The 13,508-nt window shown below is 44.1% G+C and overlaps 1 protein-coding gene across 1 annotated transcript in view; it reads left to right on the plus strand.

Moving 5' to 3' along the window:
• Nucleotides 1–5,607: 5,607 nt before the first annotated feature.
• ctnnd2a (catenin (cadherin-associated protein), delta 2a) overlaps nucleotides 5,608–13,508 on the plus strand; it is a 386,866-nt gene continuing 378,965 nt past the window's right edge. The window contains exon 1 of the mRNA XM_031795295.1: nucleotides 5,608–5,893. The gene's annotated coding sequence lies outside the window, so the exon portion shown is untranslated. The remainder of the gene's footprint in view (nucleotides 5,894–13,508) is intronic.

Raw genomic sequence — 13,508 nt, forward strand, 5'->3', positions numbered from 1 at the left:
ACATCACTTTCCTGATTACCTCCCCTATATCTGTCATTCCCTTTGGTTCTTTCCTCAGACTTTACAGTTTAACGCCTCGCCAAAGGGAAGCAATAGTATTTTTGGTGAAGTTGGGTCCAAGGGCAGCTGGCTCGTTAGGCTTCTATGCCTCAGCCGGCTCGATAGGTTTACAAGCCTCGGTTGTCTCGTCAGGCCTCCATTGCCGAAGCTACCGGGGATGCCTCAGCTAGCTTGTCAGGCTTCCATGCCTCAGCTGGCCCAACAGGTTCTCATGCCTCGGTTGGCTCATCAGGCTTCCATTGCCTCAGCTACAGGGGATGCCTCAGCTAGCTCGTCAGGCTTCCATGCCTCAGCTGGCTCTACAGATTCTCAAGCGTTGGTTAGCTGATCAGGCCTCCATGCCAAGAGTGTGCAAAGCTGTCATCAAGGCAAATGTTGGCTACTTAGAACAATCTCAAATATAAAATATATTTTTTAACACTTTTTTGGTTACTACATGATTCCATATGTGTTATTTCATAGTTTATGATATCTTCACTATTATTCTACAATGTAGAAAATAGTAAAAATAAATAAAAACCTTTGAATGAGTAGGTGTGTCCACTTTTGACTGGTACTGTATATATTATTTTAAATATAGCTACCTAGTTTAAAAATCAACAGTACTACCTCAGCAGCATAACATTTGATCAACACTTGATAACACTTGATTTACATCAATATCAGTATTCGGTCTGGTTGGTTGATAGCCAACGCGCAGCAGAGAGAGGCAAAAAGACATAGAGAGGAGTGGCTGTACAACCCTCCAACCCAACTCCATCCCTTCTTCAGTCGGGAGTTGCACGTGTGTCAGGGCAGCAGCAACACAGCTAGTCTAGACTCTAGCTAACCACCATATACTACAATAGTCACACAAGCCACTAGCGAGCTGGCCATATATCATGAGTTAGAAGATTCGGAATATTATATTATGAAGTTATTATTTAAGAGCATTAAAGATAAATCATAATGAGCAAAACAAACAATTGAGCTAGCTAACTAGCAGATTAACATCAATATCAATGATCGGCTAAAACAATGTACCTCTTTTCCCCGATGTCAATCATGTCTTTAGGAGGCACTGTAACTTAACATTTGTGATGAGTGAGTGTGTTGTTGCAGAAATAAATAGGCCTATGCTTAAAAATGTTAAATGGGTGCGTACACTTTTTTAAATGTTCATTTTGAGCCCCTTGAAAGGTCTCCACACTGCCCTGCCAACATGATATCATTGTTAAGTGTCAGTCTGGTATGCTTTTGCGAAAAGATATTCGTCATGAGGCATATATGAGGAGTACACATGAGGTGGTCATTGCATTCAAGGCAAAAAAATTGGTGATAAAGCTGCAAAGGGTAAATTGGTGAAAGACTCAGACAGACAGCCATCTGTGGAGGTGGGAGAGAGGAGGGAGAGAGAGAGAGAGATGGGAGAGAGATGAAAGGAGGGGGAGGGAGATCAAGAAAGAGGAAGAGAGAATGGAGGGTGGACGAGGGAGACAGAGAGAAGGGTAAAGGAGAGAGGGAGAGAGAGAGTCAACAAATAGACATGCAGATTATCTGTGCATCAATATCCTGTCTGTGGAGGTGGGAGAGAGGAGGGAGAGAGAGAGAGAGATGGGAGAGAGATGAAAGGAGGGGGAGGGAGATCAAGAAAGAGGAAGAGAGAATGGAGGGTGGAGGAGGGAGACAGAGAGAAGGGTAAAGGAGAGAGGGAGAGAGAGAGTCAACAAATAGACATGCAGATTATCTGTGCATCAATATCCTGTCTGTGGAGGTGGGAGAGAGGTGGAGGTGGGAGAGAGGAGGGAGAGAGAATGGAGGGGGGAAGAGAAGGGGAGAGTGAGGGAGAGACAGGAGAGAGAGAGAGTGAAGGAGGGAAGACAGAAGAGGAAGGGTGAGAGAGAGCGAGGGAGAGGAGGGAGAGAGGAGGTAGAGATAAAAGAGAGAGAGGAGGGATAGACCGAGACATGTCTTTCACAAATGTTCCCTTCGCAGATTTATCACAATCAACTTTTTTGCCTTGAATGCAATATATTGACTTATGCCTCACTATCTTTTAGAAAAAGCATACCAGACTGACGCTTAACAATTGCTACCAGGCTGGACAGACAGACTGAGAAAAAACGGGGAAAAAAATAGAACAATCATCAAAAATCTACCTCATGAGAGAGACCATGACCAGCTCAGCACCATGTGAACTACTGCTAGCATACTACTCCATTATCTGCAGCACTGAATGACCTTGGACCAAATATATAGATACTAGCAAGATGGCAGACATGGCAGCTCTGCTTCTAGCTCCTAAGCAACTTTGCAGTATATCGTTTTTTTGTGTGTTATTTCTTATATTAATAGCCCAGAACGTTTTTTGTGTTATTACAAACAGCCGGAAATAACTTTTAGATATCAGAGGGGCGGTAACTCACCAGCATTACGATCAGGAATACGACTTTCCCGAATTGGATCCTTTGTTCGTACCCCCCAGGGCAACTTATCCCATTAGCTGCTCCAAGACGCCGCCGGCAGAGAAGAGGTATTCGGAGAGGACTTCTAGTCCGACTCAGGAGGCGTGCACGCCATCCACCGCTTCCGAGTACATTACTTGCTAATGTTCAGTCCTTGGACAATAAAGTAGACAAGCTCAGGGCAAGGATTTCCTACCAGAGAGACATCAGGGACTGTAACATACTCTGTTTCTCTGACTCAAGGCTCTTTCAAGATATACTGTCCCTGTCCATACAGCCATCTGGGTTCTCAGTACATTGCGCAGACAGGAATAAAAAACTTTCTGGGAAGAAGAAAGGTGGTGGTGTATGTTTCATGATTAACTTCTCATGGTGTGATTGTGATATCATACAGAAACTCAAGTCATTTTGTTCACCCCACCTAGAATACCTCACAATCAAATGCTGACCGTATTCCCACCCAAGAGAATTCTCTTTGGTTATAGTTCACAGCCGTCTATATTCCCCCTCAAGCCGATACCACGACAACCCTCAAGGAACTACACTGGATTTGGCGCAAACTGGAAACCATATATCCTGAGGCCAGATTTATTGTAGCTGGGGATTTTAACAAAACAAATTTGAGGAAAACGCTAACGAAGTTCTATCAACACATTGACTGTAGTACTTGCGCTGTTAAAACACTCAATCACTGCTACTCCCCCTTCCGGGATGCCTACAAGGCCCTTCCCCGCTCTCCCTTTGGCAAATCAGATCACGGCTCCATTTTGCTCCTCCCTTCCTATAGGCAGAAACTCAAACAGGAAATACCCGTGCTAAGGTCTATTTAACGCTGGTCTGACCAATCGGAATCCATGGTTCAAGATAGTTTTCATCATGCGGACTGGGATATGTTCCGGAAAGCCTCTGAGAATAACATTGATGTATACTCGGACACGTGACTGAGTTAATCAGGAAGTGTATAGGGGACGTTGTACCCACTGTAACTATTAAAACCTACCTAAACAAGAAACCGTGGATAAACGGTCGCACAAAACTGAAAGCGAGAACCACTGCATTTATCCATAGCAAGGTGACTGGAAATGTGGTTGAATACAAACAGTGTAGTTATTCCCTCTGTAAGGCAATCAAACAAACAATCATAGAATCATAGAATACAAAGAACATTAGTGTCTAATTTGAGAAACAGACGCCTCACAAGTCCTCAACTGGCAGCTTCATTAAATAGTACCTGCAAAACACCCGTCTCAACATCAACAGTGAAGAGGCGACTCCGGAGTGCTGGCCTTCTAGACAGAGTTGCAAAGGAAAAGCCATATCTCAGACTGGCCCCCCCAAAAAAGAGATTAAGATGGCCAAAAGAACACAGACATTGGGTAGAGGAACTCTGCCTAGAAGGCCACCATCCCGGAGTCGCCTCTTCACTGTTGACATTGAGACTGGTGTTTTGCAGGTACTATTTAATGAAGCTGCCAGTTGAGGACTTGTGAGGCGTCTGTTTCTCAAATTAGACACTAATGTTCTTGTCCTCTTGCGCAGTTGTGCATCGGGGCCTCCCACTCCTCTTTCTATTCTGGTTAGAGACAGTTTGCGTTGTTCTGTGAAGGGAGTAGTACACAGCATTGTACGAGATCTTCAGTTTCTTGGCAGTTTTGTTGCTTCTTTAATCAGCACAAGTTTTCAGCTGTGCTAACATAATTGCAAAAGGGTTTTCTAATGATCAATTAGCCTTATTATAAACTATTATAAATTATAAACTTGGATTAGCTAACACAACGTTCCATTGGAACACAGGAGTGATGGTTGCTGATAATGGGCCCCTGTACACCTATGTAGATATTCCATAAAAAATCAGCCGTTTCCAGCTACAATAGTAATTTACAAAATTAACAATATATCCACTGTATTTCTGATCAATTTAATGGACAAAAAATGTGCTTTACTTTCAAAAACAAGGACATTTCTAAGTGACCCCAAACTTTTGAACGGTAGTGTAAGTACTTTACCCCATTGCCACCCGGTGACTCATCCTGCTTCCCTATATACATAGAAATGGAATCACAGGTCACATTAATAATGGAACACTAGTCACTTTAATAACGTTTGCATACTGCTTTACTCATTTCATGTGTATATACTATTTTACTGTATTCTATTCTACTGTATTTTAGACAATGCCACTCCTACATTGCTCGTCCTAATATTTATATATTTCTTAATTCCATTATTTTACTTTTAGATTGGTGTGTATTGTTGTGAATTGTTAGATATTACTGCACTGTTTGAACAAGGAACACAAGCATTTCGCTACACCCACAATAACATCTGCTAAATATGTGTATGTGACCAATACAATTTGATTTGATTTGACCACTGGTGTTGGGAGTCCTTTGTGTGTGTTTGTACCTGTGTAAGTTTATCAATGTGGGACTTTCACCAATCTCCATGAACGAATTATCAACTTGTTTTAAAGTATGATGATTTAGTCACTAAAACCGTCGTTTCAACCAAGCCCCAAGTCAACTATTGATGTTTTCCTCCTTAAACATTATGCACTTTGGCTTTCTGAATGTTACACAATAATAATGTTTCATATTTCTCACCATTAACTCCAGTTAGAAGAGATGCTTCTCTCAAACCTGAAGATGCAGGGAGAAATGAGAAGTCTCCCTTTCTCCCCTATGTTTTGGTTCAATCGATAGCTGTGGCGAGGGCACAGGTACTTTGATTTGGGGATGGAGAGGAGGGGGAAGAAGGTGGAGGAGGGGGAAGAAGAAAGTAGGGTGGGGGGAGGCCCTTTTGCTTAACCAGTGTAAAAAAAAAAAGTGTTTCTGTTAGTGTATTATTTGGGGACCAACATCAATAACGAATTTCACTGAAGCTCATTGAGGAACCTTTAGACGATCCATCAACTCAATGTCCAGTATTCTCGCACGCACGCACAACATCACGCATATATTTCTCCCCATTAATTCTAGTTAGAAGAGATGCTTCTCTCAACCTGAAGATGGCACTCTTTCTACACGTGAGCCTCAATCTGGATGCTGCGGTGCGTGTGTGCGTGTAGTATGTGTGTTAGCTACAGACGGCGGGAGCTGCCTAGCCTGCCTCTCCAGCGTTCTTGCCTCTTGTTCCAGTGCGCAGCAGTACTTCGCCCCAGTCTTTTGCTTTGTAGCCTACCACCGCTTCGCCGCCTCCTCTTTTTCTCCTCTCCCCGCCTATGCCTGTCCCGGCAAGCATCCAGCGAATGTTCGGTCCACCCCCAGACCCCCTGCAGGGAACAGTGAGAGAGCGGTTCCGTTCTGAGCACACAGCATACTATTGAAAGCTGCCAAGGGAAGACGTGGATAATAAGTGTCGTTGTTGACGTAACCCAGGATTTTTTTTCGGTAAGTGCAAAGTCATCCCGCTTTACTGTGTTTATTCTAAGCTTCATTTCCTCCTCCTCCTCATGTTCTTACTCTTCCACCTTGTCATAGTGAAGGTTGGGAGAATAGGTGTTCTAGCCTACCCCGGGAGAGGACGAATGTGAACCGGGATGTTGTTGATGCGTGTCGTTTTGCGGTTGCAGAATTGTGTTCGCAGTTGAAGCGGTTATGTGAAGTAGCTTAAAGATGCATAAACGTTAACTTGATAATAGGTTTATAGCCCGTTATGTAGGCTTCATGTAGATATGATTAGGAAGGAACCGTGGTGATGGGGAAATCCGTTCAATTCTGACAGAGCTGAGCTCGCTCACCCGAGGCGGTTCTGCGCGTGAGGATTTGGCTCGAGTTCACTACACCGACTGACCCAAATTTAGCTAACCGTCGGCAGCGCGTGAGAGATTTAGAGAGAGAGAGAACAGAGAGAGAGAAAGAGAGAGAGAGAGCATGGACATGTTAACTAAAATAAATTCATACATACAGTAGCTGTATACTCTTTTGATATTGTTCTACATGGAATACTGCTTAAATAGACTAGCGTCCATTGGAGATTAATGTACATCTAAAACGGAAGATGCACCTGCAAAGACAGGCGCGAGAAACAGAAGGAAAGAGATGGATGGTGTTTGCGGTGGTGATAAAAGCATGGAGAAATGAGAGGTCTCCGTTTCTCACCACTGTCTTGGTTTAATCGATAGCTGTGGCGGGAGGGAGGGTTTTGCATCGGTTGTTTGGCACAGCGCAGTATTTTGACTTGGGGATGGAGAAGAGGTGGAGGAAGGGGGAAGAAGAAAGTAGGGTGGGGGTGATGTTTGGCATGCCTTCAGATTGTCAGGGCATTTCCATCTATACATAGATCAGCTGGGTTGGAGCAGAGTGCATACCCAGGAGCATCATCACCACTATTATCAAGGCCTTTCTGCTTAACCAATGTAAATAAAATAGAGTTTCTGTAAGTGGATTATTAGGGCACCAACATCAATAACGAATTGGGCACCATTGACAAATCTCCTTAAGGAACCTTAAGGGGATCCCATCAACTCAATGTCGAGTCATCTTACACGCATGCATGCACAGAAACACACACACACACGCGCACGCACACACACACACGCACGCACGCACGCACGCACGCACGCAAACACACACACACACACACACACACACACACACACACACACACACACACACACACACACACACACACACACACACACACACACACACACACACACACACAATCTCTTCAAATGCAAGCGTTGAGGCTACTATCCATGGTGCTGAATCTCTCTGTCTCTGTCTCTCTCTCCCTCTAGCTATCCACTCCAGTAATTTCCTAAATATTAGCCTCTTTATGTGCAGTGGGCATGAGGCACCTTGTCCTTCATTATGTGAGCAGATGAATGTACAGCGAGGTGAATATATCCCTTCTGTCTCTCTGCAACGGGAGTGAAGGTGTTTTGTGTTGAAGAACCTGTCGGTTGGTCTATTGATCTGCCGGCCCAGTTCATTGGCAACCCATCACATGACAGAATGCTGACACTGTTCCAGAACGTTTCCCTGTGAGTTAGTGTTCTCTTTGAGTGTGTGTGCACGTGTGTGTGCATGTCAAATGATGAAGCGATAGAGAGGCTAAATATGAGTCTGAATTATCATTTCTATGTGTGGTTTAAGACTGTCATTCCACACATCTATGAATGACCTTTGACTTTTGTTGATTGTTCCATATTTATATCAGTTCAGTCGACTCTAGTATTAATGATAGGATGTATATACAGTATGAGCTTGCGTAATGATAATGACATACAGGCATGAACATGCTACTGCTGAATGCCTATACAATTATCTCCATTTCCCTGGCCATGTAGAGAATGAAGATACATGCCATGCGCCATTAAACCAAATATGATCTATTATATTAACAAGATAGTCGAATGACCACTCTAACAATGGAAATACGTGTCCTCAATGATGGAAGGCAGGCGGGAGGAGGCCAGATCAGGTGGAATCATTCTAGCCAATGAGAGGGCAGATACACGTGTGACAAACAGGCACAACTAAGTAGTGTTTCTCAAAGTTACTGGAATGCCATGTACATCCACTTATATCAGTACATTTGTAACAGCCATTAACATTATAACAGTTCTATTCGATCAAATAAGCTTCACATAATTTCACACTTTCTCATAGACCTCCATAGAAGAAAGGGCTTATCACACACGGACAGATTTTGGGCGGAGTAAATCCTCTCGCTTCACCTCTTCCGCTCTGATTAAACTCACTGTTGTTCCTCCCACTTCCTCTGTATATATACAGTACCAGTCAAACGTTTGGACACACCTACTCATTCAAGGGTTTTTCTTTATTTTTAGTATTTTCTACATTGTAGTGAAGACATCAAAACTATGAAATAACACAAATGGAATCATGTAGTAAACAAAGAAGTGTTAAACAAATCAACATTTATTATATATTTGAGATTTTTCAAAGTAGCCACCCGTTTCCTTTATGGCAGCTTTGCACACTCTTGACATTATCTCAACCAGTTTCATGAGATAGTCACCTGGAATGCATTTCAATTAACAGGTGTGCCTTAAAAGTTCATTTGTGTAATTTCTTTCCTTCTTAATGCGTTTGAGTCAATCAGTTGTGTTGTGACAAGGTAGGGGTTGGTATACAGAAGATAGCTCTATTTGGTAAAAGACCAAGTCCATATTATGGCAAAAGCAGCTCAAAGAAGCAAAGAGAAATGACAGTCCATGATTACTTTAAGACAAGAACTTTGAAAGTTTCTTCAAGTGCAGTCGCAAAAACCATCAAGCGCTATGATGAAACTGGCTCTCATGAGGGCCTCCACAGGAAAGGACGACCCAGAGTTACCTCTTCTGCAGAGGATAAGTTCATTAGAGTTAACTGCACCTCAGATTTCAAGTAACAGACACATCTCAACATTAGCTGTTCAGAGGAGACTGCATGAATCAGGCCTTCATGGTCAAATTGCTGCAAAGAAACCACTACTGAAGGACACCAATAATAATAAGAGACTTGCTTAGGCCAAGAAACACGAGCAATGGACTTTAGACCATTGGAAATCTGTCCTTTGGTCTGATGAGTCCAACCGCTGTGTCTTTGTGAGTTGCAGAGTAGGTGAACGGATGATCTCTGCGTGTGTGGTTCCCACCATGAAGCATGGAGGAGGAGGTGTGATGGTGTGGTGATGCTTTGCTGGTGACACCGTCTGTGATTTATTTATAATTCAAGGCACACTTAACCAGCATGGCTACCACAGCATTCTGCAGTGATAGACCATCCCATCTGGTTTGCGCTTAGTGGGACTGTCATTTGTTTTTCAACAGGATAATGACCCAACACACTTACAGGCTGTGTAAGGGCTATTTGACCAAGAAGGAGAGTGATGGAGCGCTGCATCAGATGACACTTTTTTGGTTACTACATGATTCCATTTGTGTTCTTTTGTAGTTTTGATGTGTTCACTATTATTCTACAATGTAGAAAATAGTAAAAATAAAGAAAAATACTTTAATAAGTATGTGTGTCCAAACTTTTGACTGGTGCTGTACATCAGCTCTGTCATATTCCTGTGCTTGCCTATAGGCTTACTCTGATGATCCATGAGGTATGGTGTTGTAGACCTGGTGGTCCAGGGGGTATGGTGCTGTTGACCTGGTGGTCCAGGAGCTGTGGTTTTGTAGACCGGGTGGTCCAGGAGGTATGGTGTTGTAGACCTGGTGGTCCAGGAGGTATGGTGTTGTATATCTGGTGGTCCATGAGGTATGGTGTTGTAGACCTGGTGGTCCAGGAGGTGTAGTGTTGTAGACCTGGTGGTCCAGGAGGTATGGTGTTGTAGACCTGGTGGTTCAGGAGGTATGGTGTTGTAGACCTGGTGGTCCCGGAGGTATGGTGTTGTAGACCTGGTGGTCCAGGAGGTATGGTGTTGTAGACCTGGTGGCCCAGGGGGTATGGTGTTGTAGACCTGGTGGTCCATGAAGTATGGTGTTGTAAACCTGGTGGTCCAGGAGGTATGGTGTTGTAGACCTGGTGGTCCAGGAGGTATGGTGTTGTAGACCTGGTGGTCCAGGGGGTATGGTGTTGTAGACCTGGTGGTCCAGGAGGTATGCGGTATGGTGTTGTAGACCTGGTGGTCCAGGGGGTATGGTGTTGTAGACCTGGTGGTCCAGGAGGTATGGTGTTGTAGACCTGGTGGTCCAGGGGGTATGGTGTTGTAGACCTGGTGGTCCAGGGGGTATGGTGTTGTAGACCTGGTGGTCCAGGAGGTATGGGGTATGGTGTTGTAGACCTGGTGGTCCAGGGGGTATGGTGTTGTAGACCTGGTGATCCAGGAGGTATGGTGTTGTAGACCTGGTGGTCCAGGGGGTATGGTGTTGTAGACCTGGTGGTCCAGGGGGTATGGTGTTGTAGACCAGGGCTGTGGTGAGAATAGTCTCATGCAAAACAACAATAGAAGGCAGGCAGCCTGTAAGGGAATGCCAGGAGGATGAATTTATTAATGACACACAACCTTAGCAAGAACAAGGACAAGATAATTGGAAAGGTCCTAAGAAAGGAGACTAAGGACCAGGGAAAGGAAAAAAGGAGAGGAAACAAAGAGTGGGTACAAGGAAAGGAGAGTTGAGAGCAAGGCGCTGTTGAGAAATATTTGGGATGTTGCCAGTAGCCAGCTAGACAGTAGTCCCTCTTTCTGTCTCCTAATGAGCCACTCTGCGATGGGTCTCCGTCTTTTCCTCCTCCCTCACATATCCCTCCATTCTGGAGGAAGAGAGATAGAGGGAGAGGGGTAGAGGGAGAGGGGTAGAGGGAGGCAGAGAGAGACAAAGAGAAAAACTGAGAGACCGTGATAGAGTTGATGCTTGAGAGAGAGAGGGAGACACAGAAAGGCAAAGTAAAATTGTGAGAGAATGAAAGAGAGAAAGGGGGAAAAAATCACAACATGATGTACAGTGCTATATTTATCATCAATTATTCCAATGGTGTCTTTTTAACCAAATGAAAGGAGCATTAGCATACAAGCAAAGGCCCAGTGATAGTGATACGTCTGTGGTGACCGCACCGCATGCACAGTGTTTGTGCCTTCCTGTCGCGCTCCCCGACGCAGCAAATTGGTAATTGGTTGGGCTAGCCAGGTCTCCCAAGGCTAATTGAGCATCAAAGTGAAGCCATGCCTGTTGCGCAATGATCATCATGATTTCCCCAGTCGTGAATAATCTATCCCAGAGTTATCCCTCACGTAGGGGTGAGGAGGTGGAAGGGATGTGCGTTTGAGAGTGTGTGTATCAGAGTGTGTATGTGTGAGATTGTGTTTTTGTGTGATAGTGTGAGTGTGTGTGTGAGAGTGCGAGTATGTGTATGTGTGTGATAGTCTGTGAGTGTGTGTATGAGGTGAGGGAGTAGGGAGTAGGGACAATAGCTGTTATCTCATGTTGGACACACATTTCTAGCTTTGTCTGGTTCATTTTTCTGCCTGTGCACTAAATTATATGGTCTGCATTTTCCCCTCTCTAGCATCATATAATTCAATGGTTGTATAGAGTCTACACACATGACATTGATGTATTGTAAGTGTCCGGCCTCTAAACACAATATCATCTGTGTGTGCACCACAGCAGAAGAAATATACACATCCATACAGCTAGTCGACTGGCGCGGTTGGTTACAGTCGCCTGTTCTTTTATAAACTGACACAACATGCATAAACATGCCTGAGTGGATAGCAACATAATGACATGTTTTTAGCAGATGTATTGACTGTGGCTGTGTGTGTGTATGTGTGTGTTTATGTCTGAGAAGTAGTACCATGGTATTATCCCTTTGACTGGGCAAGTGGGAAATCATGTGTGAGAAACGATATTGAATGCACCTGTTTTGATTGTCCTTGTATGCAGGTGTCAGTGTGTGGCATCTGTGATACACACCTGTTAGAATATGAATTTTTCCCCACTCTCGGGTTTATCAACCATTTCCTTTCTATTCAATCCTGGTGATGGGATTGTATTTGAGGGGAGACCAAAGGCCAGGACTGAGATCCATATCCACCTTTTTCAGCCATGTGCATTAAGACCTCAAAACGAGATGGATACTGTTACGTCCGTCGTTATATATGAATTAGACCAAGGTGCAGCGTGGTAAGCGAATATCTTTATTTATTTTAATAAACACCAAAAAAAACAAAATATTAACAAAAGTAAAGTTCTGCAGGCTATACAGCAACTAACAAAATCATGCCTAAGTATGATCCCCAATCAGAGACAACGATAAACAGCTGCCTCTGATTGGGAACCATACTAGGCCAACAAAGAAATAGAAACATAGATTTGCCCACCCAAGTCACACCCTGACCTAACCAAATAGAGAATAAAAAAGGCTCTCTAAGGTCAGGGCGTGACAGACACAGCCATATTGAATAGCCAATGATTATTTCAGTTGCTTTACTGGACAGTATATGGCCTTTAGGCTGTGTTGTTGACCTCTGCATTGTGGTCCATCCTATTCCATTCTCACTGATGTTTGGGCCAATTAGGCCTAGTGTGTGCTGCCACTGTCTAACCTGTCAGTATAGTGGCTACAGCCCTGTATCTCTGTCCAACCTGTCAGTATAGTGGCTACAGCCCTGTATCTCTGTCCAACCTGTCAGTATAGTGGCTACAGCCCTGTATCTCTGTCCAACCTGTCAGTATAGTGGCTACAGCCCTGTATCTCTGTCCAACCTGTCAGTATAGTGGCTACAGCCCTGTATCTCTGTCCAACCTGTCAGTATAGTGGCTACAGCTCTGTATCTCTGTCCAACCTGTCAGTATAGTGGCTACAGCCCTATATCTCTGTCCAACCTGTCAGTATAGTGGCTACAGCACTGTATCTCTGTCCAACCTGTCAGTATAGTGGCTACAGCCCTATATCTCTGTCCAACCTGTCAGTATAGTGGCTATAGCTCTGTATCTCTGTCCAACCTGTCTGTATAGTGGCTACAGCCCTGTATCTCTGTCCAACCTGTCAGTATAGTGGCTACAGCCCTGTATCTCTGTCCAGCCTGTCAGTATAGTGGCGACAGCCCTGTATCTCTGACTCTATTGGATTCTGGAGGCAAAAGGGAGATGAAACGAGACACATTGTAATACTCCGAGCTGTAACAGTAACGCAAGCATGCACAAGCATGCACACGCATGCACACATACACACACACATACACACACACATACACACACACACACACACACACACACACACACACACACACACACACACACACACACACACACACACACACACACACACACACACACACACACACACACACACACAGATAAACACACTTATGCACACACACAAAGTTCTGCTCATCCTAAACGCCCCTGGAGTGTAAAGCTATAAACTCCACAGCATAGTATTTACATCTATATACATAAGTATATGGACAGCCCTTGAAATGAGTGGATTCGGCTATTTCAGCCACATCCGTTGCTGACAGGTGTATAAAATCGAGCACACATCCATTCAATCGCCATAGACAAACATAGGTAGAAAAATGGCCTTACTGAAGATCTCA

This window comes from Oncorhynchus kisutch, linkage group LG18 (genome assembly GCF_002021735.2).
Source record: "Oncorhynchus kisutch isolate 150728-3 linkage group LG18, Okis_V2, whole genome shotgun sequence".
Lineage (NCBI taxonomy): Eukaryota > Metazoa > Chordata > Actinopteri > Salmoniformes > Salmonidae > Oncorhynchus > Oncorhynchus kisutch.